Below are 9,269 nucleotides of genomic sequence, written 5' to 3' on the forward strand. Positions count from 1 at the left end.
CGGCTATATACCATAGTGTGAGGTCACCTATAAGGTCGTACATATTAGTGAGACAAAATAAAGGTGATACACCAAAGTGTGAAATGGGATAAACGTTGTACACCACGTATGAAATTTACCTGAATGCCGATTGATTTGAAGTTTTTCAGGCACTTGTACTCCTGCAGGAGATCCTTATTCTATTTCGATTTAATCAATTTTGATCTTTTACAAAAAAAAAAAAGATGATACCTTCTTTAAAAAAAAATAAAAAATAAAAAAGTCGTATTCGTATTCTATGAGATTAATAGAATGACTAATGGTTTAATAGACTTTGATATACTTGGAATAGCCATTCTATTGTGAGTCACTTGTAATAGTGCATTGATATTTTGCGCTGACGTATAAAGTAATAAGTTGATGTCAAATCGTTCTGTGGCTGCGCAGAATATAATAGTCTTTAAGTATAAAAATAGATTTCAATTATCAAAATGTAAATCATATTAAAGTTCGGGTACAAAAATATATATTATTCTTTTTGTGCTGGTTTGATCATAGGTTATTTTGACCATTTCCACCAATTTTAAAATACCCAAAGATGTTGGGTTAAATTAGCCTCTCATGTCAAATTTGAAAGCCAATTTAAACCTTTATTCGTTATTTGTCAATATAAAAAAATAATAAAAACAAATATGTTATATGAATATTAATTAAAATAATAGACATTTAAAAATGAATGATTAAACCTTTGTTTGAGAATTTTTTTTTTTGAAATTATTACTTAATTGGGTAAGGTTGAAAAATATTTATCCGGAATTGGCTGTTTCCCAACCCTGGTTGGGGAATGCACCATTACGGCGACAAGTGCGACGTAATGGTGCAGCACCAATACAGCGCCTATGACGCCGTATTGGTACAGTTCCATTAAAGTTAATGGCTTTTCTGAATCCACACCTCTCTTTTCAGAAGCCATGTCTTCATTGGTCATTTGAATGACTTACGGCTAAGAATTTCAGATGCGTCAGTCAAACACATTTTAATAGAAAATTTTATAGAGAGTGTCTTACATCGGCTCCTCAGTCCCATATGTCACTGAAGAGAGTGACCTGCGACTAAGAACTTCAGATCCATCAATTTTAATACATTTTAGCAGAAAAATTAACAAAGAGTGACTTAGGTTAGTTCTTTTCTACCATAAAAGTGACTTATGTATATTCCTCACTAACATATGCCACTCTAGAGAGTGACTTACGCCAGTTTCCCACTGCCATGCATCACTTCTAAACTAGGGTAGAAATTTTGAAACTCACTAGAAAGACACCAAGACTTTCGTGGTGAAAGTACCATAGAAAGCGTTTATATTGCTTTGAAAACCAAGAAAACTTGTAAAATGGAACTAAAATGACAATATTCACAAATTAAAGTGCAAGCGCGATATAAAACCCTTAGAAGCTTACCTTTCTCGTATGTCAGTTGTCTTTGGAGTAGTGGATATGCCAAAACCAAGTAACTTGTGACGGAAAGTTCGCGAAGCCATAAATGAGGTAAAAGTCTCGGATGGAGCTTTTTAGTTTGTTTATTCCGAGTTGATTTATGTTTTTATGACCTAGAACAAGGTTTTTAAAGCGTTTGAATGTATAATCATGTGTAATAAGTGTGTACAAATTTTATTTATATATATATACTGAATTTATATTTATATTATATTTATTTAATTAATATGGGTCAGACTGAATTAGATTCCAATCTAATTGAATTTCTTCGTTCATTTGGGCTGTATAACATAAATATATTGTTTTTAGATATACATTAATTTATTTTAAGAGATTCTGAGAAATCATTTTGTTCCATCCACTCTCTTTTGGCAACGATCCTGATAGGCCTGTCTGAAAATGGTGGTTCACTGAACATTCGGTTTGTCTTACAGACCATACAAGGCTTTAGCTGGCTTTTATGATCATCGAATTAGATAGTAATCTCGTTTAACCTTTGAGAACTTAATAGTAACCTCTTCGTAATCTCTTATTATACGATATCAAGTCCAACAAAAGACACGATTAAGTCACCCTCATCTGTTGCTCGGACATTTCCTTGATCTCTAGTAAAATGATAAGTTCGAATGAGAAATTACACGTTGCCTTATTCGGAGGCCACACGTTTATCAGTCCCACTAATCAAGTGGTTGGTGATATCTAAACTTTATAAGAGATTCAGCAATCCCTTGCTTCGCTCATGGTTTCTAAGCATGATGTATAGTGCATCCAACTGAATACATACTTGTCACCTAGTTACAGTTTTGTTAGGGGATCAATTAAAGTACAATGAAAACCAACTAGGCCATATAATGAACTGGGTCTAAGGATTCAACTTAAAGTGTTATATGAGAATCACCTATGACAATCCTAACCATGTGGTGTTCTCATGGGTCAATCTAGAGCTTACTATTTCATAAACCCTAATACCCCTAATTTGATATTTAATGTCTATAACCGGTGAAACATCATTACAATCAAATCACATATTAGTCTTTGGATAGTTATTGTTCCCATGATAGTAACATACCGAGGATATTCAGATTAGTATTTTGTTGCCCCACGACGTCACTTGACCAGGTCATCAACCCGTCAAATATGAACATATCACTAATTTTGGACACTTGGTTAATCAGTTTGCCTAAGTAAGTTGACTTAATAGATTATTACATTATAATTAACAGTTCTGTTAAATATGATGTCTCGAGACTATGACATACTCCAACAGGTCAGACTCATTCTTACTTACTGCAGATAGGTACGTTTATTGCTTTTGCATTCATATTTTCTTGGACAATATGTATTGGCTACATTTTAAACTTTAGGTTATTCATATGATCTTCAATTCAGGGTTTTATGGGTATTTATACCTCTTTATGATATGTAAAAGTTAACTTTTATCGTTATAATCAAATTTTAGATTTCTCTTCTTAAGAGGCAGGGTTTATTTGAATAAGAGATTTTGCAATTTCTTCAAATCCAATTTGTAAAATTGGGGGTTTTCAACTCCCAAGTTTCGAATAAGAATTGAATCATGAAGGGAACCAATGTAACCTGGCATAACTTACAAATGAAAAGAAAAGAATTTCGGCTTTACAGGCTTGATGAATGCTAACTCAGATATTTTCAAACGAGAGTTTAAAGATTCCCATCAAAATAGTGCGAGTTGATGAAAATTACTATGGGCTAGTCTCCCACTTACAATAAAAAGAATCAAAGAGAGGATACGGCTACCTACTAAGATAGAGTAAGGGTTCCAACCCACGTACATACACATGCCATAAAGGGGACACCGGCCGACTTAGCCCTGCTGCTTGGTTGTATCGCCCCGAGCAGAAAGAAGAAGCCAAAAAGGGACAACAATTCCTCTTTCTCTTGTCTTGCTTGAAAATTTGTTTATTAGTATAGGGTCAAAACTTTTAACAATTTCTTCCTCTCGCTGTCACCATAAAGAAAAAGTAAAAAAAAAACATGTTATTTCATTGGTTTCATATATATATATTATTTTATTTTATAAAATAGGATATGTACTTTATACGGTTAGCAATAAAAGAACCTAATATTGTTTGACATGTCATCTAGTCAACATGACATATCATCTTGTCAATAAAAGAACCTAATATTGTTTGACATGTCATCTAATCAACATGTTATATCAATAAAAATCAATATTCTATTATACTCGTGAGCAAAATTTACAAATCAATGTGTCATGACATCAAAATCCACATGTCACATCATCAAAAACTAACATCGTTAGTTAAATTTCTTCTTTTTGTTAATAGTATCAAAACACATACTTTCTTTTGTAAAAATCAAATCACATTCTTCTATTTATAAATCGATAAAATCACACCAGTTTTATTTATATTTTTCCCAACAAATAATCTTATTCCAACTATCATTTAAAACTTTAAGTTAACATGTATAAAACATGAGAAATTACAAATTGATAAAAGAAAATAGAAACATGTAAACTTTTCGTAATAAAATATATAGTTATCTTATCATAACTTTCTTAATCAAACATATACAAATCATTCTCTCTCATTTTGTATTTAATCATTATATTATTATTTTCTAACAAACCAATCAACAAACTGATAGTATGAATTCATACCTTAATACATATTCATCCCCTCAAACTTATACTCAATTATCTAATCATCTCCAAATTTTGGCTTAATACCTCGGTCGCCTCCCGAAATTTTCCCATTTTGTCACATAGTCCCCTCTATCTAGTTACCAACCTTCAGCCCTTCAACTCAAAAATTGTCATACAACCCCTTTTTTACCTACATGTCATTGAGTATACCTCTCAAGACACATTTTGCATCCATTCCAATACACGTTTTGCATTCTGATGTGAACTCTTCCTCCATGCTTTGAAACAGACATAAAAACCTAAAGGGCATCAAGTGTTACATTCACTTTGGTGAGTTGATGGAGCTAATAGAATGCACAAGATGAGTTGTGGGGGCTAATCAATACCATGTAGACATATAAAGAGGCACAAGCGTTACATTTGTTGAGCTGAAGAGTTGATAGGTTGACCACTAAATACAGAGAGCTAAGTAACAAAATGAGACAAATTCAGATGGTGTTCGGAGGTATTAAGCCATATAACTAACTCTTACGCTCTACAAGATGCTTTGAGATCGAAAATGTTGTTTTAAGCAAGTGAGATGGTAAAGAGGTCATTTGATATAAGTTGAGGTGGTAAGAAAGTGGTTCCGAAAGTTTGGAAAATCATTACGAGTTTGGTTATAAGTTGGAGAGATTGGATATGTATTAAATCTATAGAGAAATATGAGTTTTGTATTCTATATATACCACCCGTTCAATATTAGGATTCGAACCAAAAATCACCCTCACAAAAAAAGAGAAGTAAGCATTTTTTAGAAAGGCTAGCAGAGACGGATCTAAAAGGGGCTACTCTGGTTAGGGGGTTTGACCATCCACTAGTCGTAAAAAAAAAAAAACACTAAAAAACTCTATTGAAACTATCTTTTTCTATAAAAACACTCAAAAAAAAAAATACCAATTGAAGGAACATCAATATATCACCAAAAACTACACCAGACAGCTCTATCAGTAAATTCTGCTAACTAGCTAAGTATGGTGGCCATTATGAATGGGATTAGGGCCATCTGGAACACCTCTATCTATTACTGTATCTTGAGTAGTAGTAAAGCCATCTTGTTGATTATCAAAAGCTTCTTGATGTTGAATCTCCAATTTGAGAAACCTAGCTCCTTCAACTCCATTATTCTTGAAACTAGCAGATATACTTAACATCAATATCACCATTAACACCAGTTTTACCTTTGATGTAAACATGGCTGTTTGAACTTTGAACTCAATTTAAGAGAAAGGGTTTAATTAGAAACTAATCAAAAGTTAATTAGGTAGAGAGAGATAGAGAAAAAAGGGGTTTGAGTTGTTGTTATGCACAAGGGGTTTTATATATATATATAATTGAAAAGGTGAATTTATTCAGTCAAAATATGCACTAATTATTATTTCTGATTAATATTTGAGACATAGTATTTACATTAATCTAAAATTCACATAGTTTGAGTTAGTGGATCATCAAACCACTTAGCACATAGATATTAATATGCACATAGATATTAATACAAGATGTATATAAACAACAATCTCTCCTTTTTATTATTATTTTATAATCTAGAAAAGAAAAAATACATACCTTTTAAACAAATGTGATATTTTTCATTATAAAAACATGCCAGTCAATATGTGTGGTCTTCTAACCTTGTTCTTTATTACTTAATTTCAGTATCAATCAGTTCAGTTCAGTAATTAATTCAGTTCAGTTTAATAATTTATCACTACTTATTATAATCATAATTATTTTTTATAATTATTTTTTTCATTATTACTATTATCATTATTATTAGAGCCGTTATTATTTTTTTCAGATTTTTATTTTAATTATTGCTATTTTTAAAGGATTATATTATTATTTCAGTTTCAGTACAATTCAGTTCAGTTCAGTTTTTTTCAGTCATAAAGAACAGACAGTGTCATCTTCTGATTGGTCATGAGAAATAACATTTTAGAAAGGGATTAAAGTTCGACGAACCCGCTTTGATGTTTAATAAGTTAGCCTGTTTTAGGAGGATTAAGGACAATGAAAATATTTGTGACTGTGATATAAAATATCTTCAAATGTAGTTGTTGTAATTTTGAGAAATGTGTGTCATAGTAACTCATCAGACAATGTCATCTTCTGATTGGCCATGAGGTCCTTAAACCGTTATGATATCAAGCGGCATGCCTGAGATATGACAGGTGTTCTTTGTGTAACGGCCTCACAAGATCCAAGGGCTCTCATTCGTTCATTGTACTGATTTTGGATCGAACGGTGGATATTCATCCACATGGCTGGATGGTACTCTAAACATCTTCAGGGGGATCTTCTTTAATTCAGATCGGACGGTCCTTATAAGTTATCCGGATTGTAGGGAGGGTACTGATCCATGTGTCAGGGATGTTCTTTAGAAATATGCTAGAGAATATTCCTTAAAGTATCGATTAGCAAGTGTTAATCATTGCTAATATTAAATCAATTTGATTTAAATTATTTCAAAAGGGAGATTGTTCTCCAAGACCCAGTGGAAGAGTCTTCAGGTCAAGGAGGGTCACTTAATGTAATAGTCGGGTTTAATATCATGTAAATTTTGTCTGTTGTAGCTTAACTTTAATTGATTGGGTCTCACGATTTTAAAACGTATCTACATATATAAACATCTATTGGAAACACACCTTATTTCACTAACTCCTTCCATTTTCAATGTGAAATTCAGTTTATTACTATTGCCCTCGTTGCCATCCCCTATTATTATTCCTTACTCATGCCTTTTACCTCAACACCACTAACTCCGGATTAGGCCATTCTAGATCCACTAGTTTTCACTTGCATCTCCGAACGAACCAACAAATCGTACAATTGAAGTTGTTATTACTTTAAATTAATAAAATTGGATAAAATAGAATTTAAATATGATGGGGTTCTTAATCAAGTTAAAGATTTATAACTTGAGAATCTAACATCTTTAATTCTTAAAAATGTAAAAAAATATTATGCAATTTGAATTGAAAAGAGAATCAATTAGTAGTTCTAAATTGTGGAGAAGTGACAATGTGAATGTACAAGTCTTTGGTCTTTATTCCTATATGTTATATATATATATATATATATAGAAAACAGTATATTTTCATAACCATATTTAGCAAAGTTAACACAACTCAAATATATCCTCTTCATGAAGTAATAAAATACTATTTATAGGGCAATACAAACTGTGCTTTTATTTTCCATCTTTTTTATATAATATTTAGAGAATTTGGTTCTGTCTTTTGATTTTGGATGAGCTTTTGTTTATTTATTTCTGATTGAAACAACTCTACAAAGTTTTTTTAAATTAATAGCAATCTACGATGCTAGCTAGGTTGCTGATGTTTCAAAAGACACTAATTAATTTACAAGATTTTTTTTAGGAAATTTACAAAACTAAAACTAGGTTTTTGGAAAGCTGCTTTACATTTTTAGACCTATTTCAATATATGCTGTCAAAATATTTTTATAAAACTAGGTTTTTGGGAAACTTATCTAGAGGATCTAGAGAGAGCTTCATGCATTTCAGGTAGAGTCTGCCGAAGCCGCTACATATTTTTCTGCTCAACTTGCTGAGTCTGAAGAAAAATTGAAATCATTTGGGGAAAAGTTGAAATCTTGTGAGGATGATTTGCGAGAAGTGAATGCCAAAGCTTTGAGACTTAATGATTTTTCAGAAAAGTAGTTTTCTGATATATCCTAGCTTCGGGGACAACTATCTGATGAGCAACAGATCATCTGGAAAAAGTGAGGAATACCCATGAGATCGGTTTCCTAGGTTGAACCGTTATCATGTGAAGATGCTGAGGACAATTAGGGAGAAGTACCCTGATGCTGATATGTAGTTCTGGGTGAAAGTTCAGGCTCCTCGTGATAGGGAACCATAATGGTTATTTTGAGAAAGTACCTCATTTACCTTGTTTTTAGAGCGAGTGTATTACATCAGAGAATCTTTTTGACTTAAGACCTTTGATCTAAATCTTTTTAGCATGCATAGGATTGACCCTTAATATGGTTGATTAAAGAATTCTTGATTAATTTACTAGATAGTATGATTGCAAAATTTCTTTATTAATACGCTGAAGCAATGAAAACCGATACATTTAAAATGAAGCATGATAAATAAAGTACTTGTCGAACCTTTTATTGATAGTACTTTCTAAGTGCTACTGCGTTCTAGGTTTTGGGTATTGGCTTTCCATCCATTCTTTTTAACCTATAAATGTGTATATTGACACACTCGGTTATTTGGAACGAACCTTCCCACTTTCGACCCATTTTGCCCTGCTCTCCAATCAGGAATTGTCTAAGTCTTACCTTTTTTTTTTATCGTAGATGGCTTTCATCCTTTGATGATACGCTTCCATTTTGATAGTTGCCTTTCCCTCTTTTCCTCCACCATGTCTAATTTTTTTCCTCGTATTGGTCTCATTGTTAGTCTTTGAGTAAAAAAGTGTTCTTGGGCTTTCTCCCCTGATATCCACGGGTATGAATGCTTCTGTGCCATAACACAAGGAGAATGGTGTTTCTCCTATTATTGTCCAAGGGGTAGTGCAATAAGCCTATAAGACCCGTGGCAATTCATCCACTCAATCCTTATCTTTGAGCTCTATTATTTTTTGCAAACCAAGTACTAAGGTTTGGTTCATAACTTATGTCATACCATTGGTCTAAGGGTAGGATACAAAAGTGAACCGATGTCTGGTCTGTAGCTTGGAGCAGTAGGCTTTAAAAGCTGTGGAATTGAATTGTGTGTCATTGTTTGTTCTGATGGTGTGAGGAATCCCATATCTGGTGAGAATGAGTCTGTCGATGAATTCGATCGCTACAGCTGTGGTTATGGAAGACATGGGCTCAACTTCTACCCACTTGGTGAAGTGACCCACTACTACTAGGAGGTATTGTTTTCGCCTCTTGACCTTCAGAAAGGCTCCCACAATATCAATCCCCGATGTTGCAAATGGCCAAGCTGGGTTGATGATTTTCATCATCGAGGCCGGAGATTTGCATACAGGGGTAAAATTTTGACAAGTGTGGCATTTCTGGACATATTCCATTGCTTCTCGAGTCATTAAAGGCCAGTAGAAGCCTTCCAATTGGATTCTCCTCACCAATGT

The sequence above is a fragment of the Euphorbia lathyris genome, chromosome 9, assembly GCF_963576675.1.
Source record: "Euphorbia lathyris chromosome 9, ddEupLath1.1, whole genome shotgun sequence".
Taxonomy (NCBI): Eukaryota; Viridiplantae; Streptophyta; class Magnoliopsida; order Malpighiales; family Euphorbiaceae; genus Euphorbia; species Euphorbia lathyris.